Consider the following 11,656-nt stretch of genomic DNA (forward strand, 5'->3'; position numbering starts at 1 on the left):
TAGAGGACGAAGAGTTTGGATTACGTGACATTGTTGATTAAATTTAAGTTATACCTGGAAATCAAGCTTTGCAATGTTTTGACTCTGACATTTCATGAAAAGAATAATCAATGAATTAAAGTTGTTATGTGTTCAATATTTGTAATTTGTGATTTTCGCATTGATTTTTAAGTTAATTATTATTTTTTGAAAAAAAAGTTGTTATTATTATTTTTTTGACATGAAATTCATAAAAAAAACTATTATTTGACCATTTTTAGTTAATATTTTTGTATAAAAATTGTGATTTTGACATGTTAATTCTAGCAAAAAATTATCAAAACGTTTAGTTTTTTTGTTATATTTATGTTAAAAATGGTTATTTTTATGTCCATTGTTAAAAAATGTTGTTTTTTAGAAACAATTATTTCATGTGCATTGAAAAATTAATTAAAGATGTATAAATATGTAGATTATCTAAAATTCAAACTATCGACTTTCTAATTTAAAAACGCAAAACAATAAAAACCCCCCTAAAAAAAAAAAAAAAAATAAGATAGAGAACAAGAAAATATGAATAAAATGACGACTTCAAAAACTGTCAAATTTAGAAAATAATTTTTTACATTTCACACACTAGAAAATTAAAAGTCAAAAAATAGGTCTTTTAAAAAAAGGGTGTGATGCAGAATACTCACTTTTTAAAATCAGCATGAAAATCACTACGATTCTAGAACTTTATTTCATCCTTGAACATGAAAAAAAATTAAAGTTCCAAAAACCATGTTCTAAAAAAAACATGTGTATTCTGCATCACCACTTTTGAAAATCGGGTCATTTTTTTGATATCTCTACGAAACGGGTAACAGTATCAGTTCCCGTTTCAAAGTTTACATTGTTGATTTATGATATGATTTAATTGTAAACATGGAATAATTTAATGTGTTGATTTAAGTGTGTGCAGACATAGGGAATATGCTCTTCAATCAATCCACAAATGGGTAAATGGGTTTGTGTTGAATTGTGATGGTATAATTAGGAGAAGAGACAATATTCTCATTTCTCCCTACCAGCATTGCTTTTTTCATGGTCTAGTTTGAAAATCATATGAAGATTTTACTTAGAGGTTTTATGTTGCTATGAGTTTAGGTCATGGATTTATTCATTCATAAGGTTTAGCTAAAGGTAATGTAATACTGGAATATCCTTATTCCTAAGAGACTATTAGTATTTCAATAAGGATGACAAAGGTTGAGTTCATAGGGTCTCAATTAGCATTGAATCCAATAGAAGTAGATAATTATATACTTATTGTATATGCATTACATCTAACAACAATATAGTTAATCAAACTATTCACTAACTTTATATTTTATTAAAGCAGTAATCTAATCATGTTTAGTTGATTGAATGTTGTGGGATTTCAATATTTTGATTATGCATTGAAACTAATAGTTGAGTTGTGGGTCTAGATTGCTTTTTTGAAATCATGTTAAATTTAAAGTTAGAATTGTGTTGAAACTAGAGTAATGATGGTTGGTGAAAACCATATCTAAAATCGCTATGGCATACATGCTATCTTGGGTCAGTCTAGTTAAAGTATAGACTATTTGTAGTTAAAAGTCAAAGCATATATTGTATGAGAAATAGAGATCTTAGACCTAGGTGGCTCAATGTAACAATCATTAGTATCAAATAGATTGTAACAAACCCTTTTTCTACCCCTCTTTTAAATGTGAATATGAATTGTAATTCATGTAAATAATGTGGAAATGTAAATAATGACTAGGTTGAAGGGGTGGACATGGATTCAAATATCTGAGGAGGAGTTTCTTGGGAAGTGATTAAACCCAAACTACTTCATTTATTACATTGTCAGTTCCATGATTGAGTTTAATGGCCTACACACCAGGTAGGGAGGTTGAGTATGGGTTCCTTGAGAGAAGTATGAACCCATATATGTCCTTGTAGGGCGTGTTGGTGTGGTCAATATACAAGAGGTTGATAAGGGTTGGAAACAACAAGGAAACAAATGGGAAGGAGTATGGGTGGCGGGGGGTGTGGTATGTGTAGATATACAAATGGAGGGTACTAATGCATGGGTAAAAAAAAAACATGAGAGAGCCCACAAAAGAGAAGGCAAGAGAGTGCAACGTATGCGTAGGAGCAAGAACACACTGAGCAGTGTGGCACAAAGTGGAGACACTGAGTGCTTTGGATTTCCTGTGGTGTTTAATAGGTGGAGACATTGTGTGCTTGGATTTCCGTGGTGCCTAACATGTGTGGACATAGTGTATTATGGATTTCATGTGGTGTTCAATAGGTAGAGATATTATGGGATTTGGAATCATGTAGTATTTATCCAATGGAGACATTGTGGGCTCTAGATACATGTAGCGTTTAAATGGTGGATACACTATGTGCTTTGGACTCCTCATTAACAAGAGGAGACATTAGTGCTTTGAAGTCATGGTTAATAGGAGGAGACACTATGTTATTTTGACTCCTATGTGATTTTGTTGCCTTATATGGGTGTAAATTCCGTTGAGCACTTAATTCCTTAGACTCATAATTCGACTCAGGGGTGGTTAACTACAAGAAAGATTGCAGTGTAGTTGGCATATGATTGGGTGGAGAGTGGAAGTCCCTCCCTTAGTTTCCAGCCATTCAAGTTATACTCATAAGTGTATATGCTTACATATGTGTTGCACTTGAATGATGTTGCTATGTGTTGTGAAAATGTATGTATCAACACTGTTAATGGAGGAACGAGTTGTTCCTATTTGTCTATAATTAGATGTTTATGTGAATGTTCTCATGGTTATTAGGGACTTGTGGATCCTTGTGGTTGTTGATACCTTCCTGAGTTGTAAGGCTATATACATGGCTATGTATGATTGCTTGTTGTTCTTAGCTAGACTATTACAGTGTGTAGTTTCCAGTGTTTGGTCTAATATGTATATCGTGGATCTCTATTTGTTTAAGAATGTGATTTTCTTTATAATGTATGATATATCATTAGATCTCATAGTGTTGTTTGGGATCCATTATGTGGTATAATAAGAGGTCATTTTATTTGAAATTACATATTAGTATTAGCTATGGCTCAATTTGTTTCGGTTCCTAATAGTAGGCATGTTAATAGCTCCATTAGTTGTATTATGACTATGTATAATATTTGGAATGTTAGTGTTTGAATAAGGGTTTCATTCCTATAGAAGTTGGTGTTCTGAGAAACATCATGCTTCAAGAAAAGCTTTGGTTGATCCCCTTGAAGTTCTTAAAATCTCTAAGTCTAAGTATTGCAGGGATCAAACTTTATATGCAGGGTTGGATAAGTTGTTGGCAAGATTTTTTATATGGGATGGATGCACTTTGGCTTCGCAGATGAATCTATGAATCCAGACGTTCGGTTGATTTTGCCTTGTGAATTTTTAGAAATGGGTCAAATTGCCACCTATCTGGATTTTCATGAAGAATGAAGTGTATCAAAAGTGGGTCCCACTTAGGTGAATACTATGTGAGGCTATATGTTAAGCAATTTGAGTGAGTTTTCGGGATCATAGCTTTTTCATTTAACACAAAATTTGGTGACACCGAATTTCGGAGAGGCTTGGATTTCGCCTAAAGGCTTGTTAGGGTCAGATGCATAATGACCTAGATATGTGAAGGTTGTGCGTCTTATATGGGGTGACACCTTGCCTAGAGAAGTATTTGTGTAAGTCCAGATTGGAATGGAGCTAACTTCCTAGAATGCATAATGCATCTGGGGTGGGATCCACAAGAGCGTTTACTAGCTCAAGGTTAGATTGAATTAAGTGGAGGTTGTATTTGGCATCTAGGAAATTTGGGGGAGAGAGCATGGTGCAAATTTGTAGAACCCTAGATGTGGGTCGGGGCTGGATTACCTTGTAAATGAGGATTATATCTAGAGGTTTGGGGGTTAGAGAAGGGTGTCACTTTGGAAATTTCATGTGCACTAGATTTTTTTCCAAACCTGGATATAGCATAAAAGCATTCAAAACATGAAGGAGTCGGGCCCTATGGGACCCACAGATTTAAGCTAAGGTGGTAAGCACCATGAAGGCATGGTTATGATTGTGTGGATATCATGTAAGGTGTTGCAAGTGATGTGGCAGAACCACATGGGTCTCATGTGGGTGTCATGTGGTAGTGTGTCACTAATGTGGCAAGAGTTGATTGGTCAAAATTTAGAAGGGCATAACTCTTAATCTGAGAGTCAGATTGAGATAAAATTTATATTGCTGAAAATATCTCAATGATCTGAATGCGATGGTGGTGCTTCTATGGGATTTTGACAAATTTGAACAAGAAGGATTTTTGTAACCCCATGTTCATAATGAGAACATGAAGTTCAAGTTAATGAAAAGTAACACCTCCCATAGTCTAAGAAGACTAAGCGGGTGGGAGGGAGAAATACAATGTGGTACCTGTTATGATTCCAAGAAACCCTCCTAGGTTGTAGCTCGGAGATGCCTGGTAACATATAAATTCAACTCATTGTTGCAAATGGATGAATGGAAGGAATGATGCTTGTCCAAGCCAGATAACCACTTCTAATTTGCTTAACTCCAGACATGCGTGAACACCTCCAGTCTACAAGGCTTTAGACCACCAACTACTCACAGTTTTAAGATTGGGTGAATATGTAGAATACTGACCACACCATCAGATGCACAAGACCATGTGATGGCCAACTGCAACCAGTAAAGAAGTCTGCAAATCTAATCTACCGATGCACAGATAGGATGATAGCTCTCTGGCACCAAAAGAAGAGAAGCCTGAATGACTCATTCAATGATACATACAAGAATTTAACACAAAAATAGGATGATAGTTATTCTAATGCTAAACATCAAGAGTTCAGGAATATAGCATATCAGGCACAGCTTAGAAGAGAAGAGAAATGGAAAGTGAGTAATTAACAACAAAAGAAGCTTGTATTACATCAACCCTGATTACATCTTGTTTGTGGATATATATAGAGTTTCATTACAAAGGCACTTGGCCATTCTAGGTATGGAGGGGTCATAATTGACCACCAACTGCATTTAACTGCTTGATGGAGTCTTTGAGTGTGTTTAATTGTCTCAGTGGGTGAATCTGATCTCCGTGGGTGCTCTGCTATCCTCTCAGGTAGTTGAAGTGTTTGTAGCCATGAAGTCCATAACTGCTAAACACAGTTATTTGCTCGCACTCTGTCCTTTTCCTCCCTGGCCATACTATTTGTTGAATGTGGTTATTGAGGAGAAACTGCAACTGGTACTGGCAGGCTGGTCACCTTTGTCCTTCAGGCATAAGGAGCGGTCAAGGGACGTGGACTGTATGGCGAGTGGATGGGTTGGATGAAGGAGAGAGATCGGTTGTTGGATCGGGAGAACAGATGGCGGATATGGCATGGTGGAAGGTATCGACAGAGTTAGGGGTGGAGCGGACGTGGGCCGTTGGATCTCGGGCAGACAGATCCAACGGTGATCGGATGGATAAGGCATGCGACGGTTATCGGGCAGGGATGGAGGTTTACGCGGTAAGCAGGGCAAGAGAAACAGGAAGGATGACCACTGTGTGCCTCCTTTGAGCGTGATTAATCTGACCGAGCTAGTCCCTATCCTTTAAGAACCAAAGTTATGTGGCAGGGCTAACACTGGCTCCTTCTAGGGATGAGATCCTCCCTGTGAGGTCTCAAGATCTGTAGACCAATGCCTTTCCTGTCAAAATCAGATGAAAAAAATTTCCTAGTGTTCCATTGGGCATGGAGTCTAATTAAGCTTACACTTAAACTAATAAAACAACATATTTACAACTTTAAGGCCTGAAGGCCTTAAACAATATAATTTTTCAAAAATCGCCCATTAAGTGGGCCATCAAAAGCTGAGTCTCCTTCCATACTTTGCAGCATGAAAGTATTGTTCCCCTGGATCTGAGTGATGACAAAAGGTCCCGTCTGTTATCACTCAGATTTTCCTTGAAGTTGTTAGAAAAGGAAAGGGGTCCAAGGTAACCACAAACCAACTTTTAAGTACATATTCTAGCCAATTTGTACTCAGAGAGGGCTTCTCTTGATGATTTAGCTTGGTTTTTAAAAGATATTAGGCTAGTTGTGAAGTTTGGGGGTTTTGTTTGAGTTTGGGTGGTGAGATTCAATAGTAAAGGGGTAAGACTGAGTAACTTAGTCTAGTGGGCTGATGGAGTCAAAGAAAATGGCTTAACTGGACTTGGTTTCTTCACAAAGGATGGTTTAACAAAGCAAGGTAGTCAAACAGGGAGCAATCAGAGCTTAAAGGGTTAAAGGGAAACTAAGAATCCTTTAACATACTTTAAAAGAGCAGAACATGACTAACCATCAATAAAGAGCAATTAAGAATTCTTCACTAAATGATTAAGATGAATAAACTAGGAAACAGGAGCAATTAAGAATTCACTGTTTATACTAGTTCAAAAGAAAACATTGACAATAATAACAATTGAAAACAGAGAGCAATTAAGCAAATTCTGAGTTATTCTTTTTCGTTTATCATTCAGATGTGAAACATAGATGATATTTTAAACAAGGAAAACTTTAAAACACAAGGTATAGATGAACTTATTGATCCGATGTTTGATTCAAGAATTCTGAGAAAAGTCCTTAGCTTCAATTCTTCATCCAGCAAGCCACAAAGTTGGTCCAATCAGCACTTTATTCCAAAATAGTCAATATTACAACAATGTCTAAGAATCCACCCTCAATACTCCAATTGAGGGGGTATTTATACAAAAAATCTTTACAAAAATATCTCATAACAGAGTGAGATATATTCTAGTGATGACTAATTATTTTTACAGAAAATAGAGACACTTAGTCTCGAAGATAGGAGAAAGGTGAACTGATGTTGTGCTGTTCCTTTTCTCGCTGAATGTGCTAGAGGCAGGCCCTTTTATTTGGCTTGCTGCTGTCCTTTTTAGTAACTCTGTGCTGGCTGCCTTGTTTTGACCAATACTTTTCACCTGTTCTGATACACTTCGACCTGTTTGACCCCTCTTCATCTTTGTTCATCTTGCTATGGTAAAAGCCCAAAATTTACATTTTACCAAAAGTAAATTTACAAAATTTCCAATATGTTTTCCCACCATTTTTGCTCTGGAAATCTGTGTTTCTGAAGTTTCCTCAGAGTCTCATCAGTTTCTGTATATCTAAAAAAATTAGGCTGGAGTTGAAACAAGTGCTTTACCTCATGTTCAATATAGAATAAGTTCTCCAAGCTATCATAGAGAACTCGGCCTGTGGGAAGTGTTTTTATTCCTGATGCACTTGTTGATGAACTAGCTTGATCTCCAGCATACTTATTCAATTTATCTACATAATCAATGTGCTTCATTAACTTGTCATTGATGACCAAAGGACTTGGTAGCCCTTTATTCTGTAAAACTGTGAATTTCTCCATAAAAGAATTGATTTCCACTTGCATATCTTGACATCTTCTCTCTAGATTCTGCATCAAAGTTCTTTTAGTTAGCACCCTTTTGATTTCCAAAATAGTGTCTGTCCTGTCTGGGATGCCAAGTGCTTCTAGTTGTTCCTTATTTTTGGTATTCAAAAAATGTATAAGCTTGTTGGCTTGTTCAGGCATTTGTCCTAACTGTGCTCTTGTCTGTTGAATTGCTCCATGTGCTGCTTTCACTAAATCAATCTGCTCATAGACCACTTAGATGGATGGCCAAACATCATTTATGGATTGAGTGATGTTGGTCCACAAGATTTTCTTGATCTCTGCCAAGGGCTTGTCAAAAGTGCGATCCTTTTCTAATGCTTTAATTTTATTCTCTAATGCCTTAATCTCCCTTGTTTTTTCTGCAACACTTATTTTGGAGGCATCATACTTCTTTTCCATATTAGCCAATTGTTCTTTCGCTTGTTTTAATTCTATAACTTGTAATTTCAGTTCTTCCACGGCCTTTATTAATTATTTTGTGCTTAAATTAGCACTGCTGCCTGATGTTGTTCCTGCTGTTGATGTACCTATAATCACCTCTGCTGTGCCTATTGGGATGTTTGGAGCCAATGTTGTTCCAAGTGCAGAAGGGACTGCTGTTGAGACTATGGGAATTACTTCAGGAGGCTGAGAGGTCGACTCTCCCTGCCTGTCCTTCAGTGCCTTCTCTAATGCCTGCTCTATATCATTCAATCTTTCATTAAGTTTCAGGAGCAGGTCCATCATATCTTCTTCTGATTTCTATTGTATAACTTCTGCTGTCTGAGGATGCCTTGAAGGAGGTAGCTTTAGCTGTTTCCTTAGGGCAGCAATGTCCTCTTCTTTCTTCTTGATCAGAGCCTGTATGCCTTTAGCATCTTTGGGATCATGTCCCAATCCAATGATGATCTCTTCTAATGATTTTATTCTGTTATCCTTGGCTAGGGAAGAGGCTTTTTCCAAGTGAAGTTGAGCAGCTGTATTATCCAAGGAATTTTGTAGCTTGTGGGCCATCATTGCTTTGTCAGCCAGTGTGGAATAGACCATTTCCCCAGTTTTCTTGTGAAGTTCAATCTGGTCCATAGGATGAATATCTTTGGCTAAGACCTCCAAATTTGTTCTGATGTAATCTGCTGCTGACTGAGGTTGTTGCACCTTTGGCTTAAAATAACTCATTAACATTTTGCCTTCTTTAATATCATAAGCTGACATCAATCTCTGCTAGTTTGAGGGGGCCATCTTCAGATACTGATTATAAATTTGAAGCCTTACTGGATCATTCCTGGCTTTTATCTCTGTAAATGTCTTCTTAATGTCTGAGGCCTATTTTCTTTGTGGCCTGGTGGATGATACTTCTACACTGTGCTGTCTTTCTAGTTCCTGCCTTTGTGAGCTAGGGGAGGTTCCTCCCAATGGGGGAGTTTGTTAGCTAGTTGCTCTTTCAGATCTTAGACTTTCTGTGGTTTCTTCAATGATTTCCTCTTTTGAAAGAGGATTCAATCTTTGTCTCTTTTCTCCAGGTTGTTTTGTAGGTCCACTGATAGGTGTGGTGGTTTCTCTATCCCTCTTTTTGTTTCTTTCCTCATTTAGAGGAGTTTGCAATGCTGGAATTTCTGCTGCTTTAGTTTGGGCTGGAGGAATCTGTACATGACTTTGTTCTTTGGTCTTTCCAGGCTGATCAGTCATTGTAGGCTGCTCTGTGGTCTCTACTTCTTTGCCTTTGGAAGTTCCTGTAACTGGTATGTTGGTTTCTTGTGCAGGTTGTTGAGAAGTTCCAACAGAAGATGTACCAATTTCTGATTGTTGAGGCAGCTTGAATGATACCTGTCCAAAAGAGTCCAGGTCAAGGGCTTTCTCAAGATCTTTCATAGCAATTTCCATCTTTTCCTGCTCACTAATCTCTTCTATTAGGGTCCCTTCTACCCATTCATCCTGATTTGCAAACTGTTCAATTTCTGGGATCCTATGATGTATATAAACTGATAGCCTGTTTTTTGTCCTTCTGTCACATATGAAACTATTTGGGTCATATGGCACCCACCAAAAACTTTTCTTCAATCTAAGGTGGTCTTCTAAAATCTTTTCAGCTTCTTGCTATGCATCTTTAGAATTGATGACAAAAGGGCCTAACTGGTTCTTGATTCTTAGCTGAGCCTTTTTCTTTGTGCTACAAAAATGGACTAAGTCTGCATTTATAAGCTGTCTAAAATATTCTAGTGCAAATAATCTCATGGGCACATATTTAGGTAACTTGAAAGGGCAAAGTTCACACCCATACATTCTGATTTCTGTGTGATTTTGATACAGGTACCAGTCACCTATCCTGTACTGTTTAGAGAGCTGCAGAATTTTCTTCATGTCACCAATGATCCTAGGAGGGGAAACTCCTATCAATAAAGTGGTTGCTAGATGTAAAAACCAGTCAATGAACTCATTATAATTATAAGAGGACTCACTGGTATTATGAAAGATGGAACTCCAAAAAATCACAGACCTTCGTTTTCCTTTTGAGTCCGATTTCCTGATGGGGAAAGAAAAGCTGTCTGACTGATGATACAACAAAAGATGGTATATAAAAGATGTATATTTGAAGACTCCTTCCCTCTCCAAATTTATGAATTGATCATGGATTTTGTTGGCAATGAAAGTGGCATAGTTATATCTGACAGCAGGGGGCTGTCTTGGAGTAAAGATTGATAGTAAAACTAAGGTGATGTCATCAACATATTCACTGGAATTGAATCCCATGATCAGGGATATCATTTCAACAATGAGTCTGCCAGTGTCAGTGAAAAAAGTCTGTAGATAAGGAGGTGGGCCTTTAGGCTGGTGCTTTGGTAGCATGAAGGTCTGAGCAATATGGCTTATCTCTGATGTGGGAAATTGAGATGCTTTTTCAAGTAGATAACCCATGGAAAGAGGAGCAAGGGGCTGAGTGGAGTGGAACTGTATCATTTCATTAATGGATTTAGCAGTTATGGGAAAAAGAATAGTTTGGAATGGGGACATAACTGCTCTATGGACAGGGTCATAGTTAGCACAACAATGATGAATTATTTCTGGGAAAACATGGACTGAGGGGAGGAAATACATGGGAAGATTAGATTCCCACAGTCCAAAAATGTCAGACTTGTTTAGATAGCTATCTCTGACTTGGAAAAAGGCCTGAAGATGGTTCCTGTCACCAGATAAATCTTTTATTTGGAAATATTTGTCGGCCAGGGGTAGATAATCTATGTCTTTATGGGGTGCATTCATGGGCACGACATTCAGGGCTATGGGAGTTTCCATATTTGGTTCTTGTGTATTCAAACTGGAATTCGGGTTTTCTAAGGAAAAATGGACTAAACAACAGGTTTAGGGTCTTTTTATGGTGGCCACAGACTATTTTTAACTTGAATTTTGGCTTTCACTGGTAGAATTCTCAGTGAAAAACTGAAATTGCAGGTTTGCAGGGCAAAATGGATAAATACCTAGATTAAGTAGGTAAACTGTGTAATTGCAGGTTGAATGACAAACTGCAGAGCACGATGCTGGAGTTTCTTGGTTGGGTGGTAGGTTGAATGCTCAGACAATCGATTGAACATTAGTTTGCATGGAGCACAGTTTGCAGAGGATAATGGTGAAAATGACGTTTTATCATTTATTTAATGAAATTCAGTTTGGCAGGACTTTTTGGCATTTATTAGGTAGATGACGTCAGCGTGATGGGACGTGTTGTCATTACATGGAGGGTGGTAAGCGGTTTGCTCGCACCACTTTTGGAGTCGAGCGGTTTTAGACGGAGGGCGAGCGAGCATATGGAACGGGCGACACGTGGCTTTGGTACGGGCAGAAAACTGCCGGTGATCGCGAGTTAAAGCGAGGTGGGAAGGGTGGTCACAATATCGTCGTCGACCGTCGGATGGGAATGCGATGATTAGACGGCTGACGGGCGTGGGACATGGTGGGAGTTTATATATGTGGGCCCGATACATTAAATAGGTTAATAACTATATCGGGGTGATTTATGAACGGCGGGGATAGTTATTAATTAACCTAAAGGGTTAATTAATCTTGTATTATGCGGAGCAGGGGGGAGAATTAGGTTCTTAACGAATTACAGATTAATTCGTTAATCCTCTTCTAAAAGATGATTATGGTTGTATTTCAACCAGGGATGGGATTATGTAAAATGTTGGGGTTTTTTATATAGTTAAATAATACGG

The sequence above is a fragment of the Pinus tabuliformis genome, chromosome 8, assembly GCF_031772625.1.
Source record: "Pinus tabuliformis cultivar Carrire ecotype Pingquan chromosome 8, CPIR1, whole genome shotgun sequence".
Lineage (NCBI taxonomy): Eukaryota > Viridiplantae > Streptophyta > Pinopsida > Pinales > Pinaceae > Pinus > Pinus tabuliformis.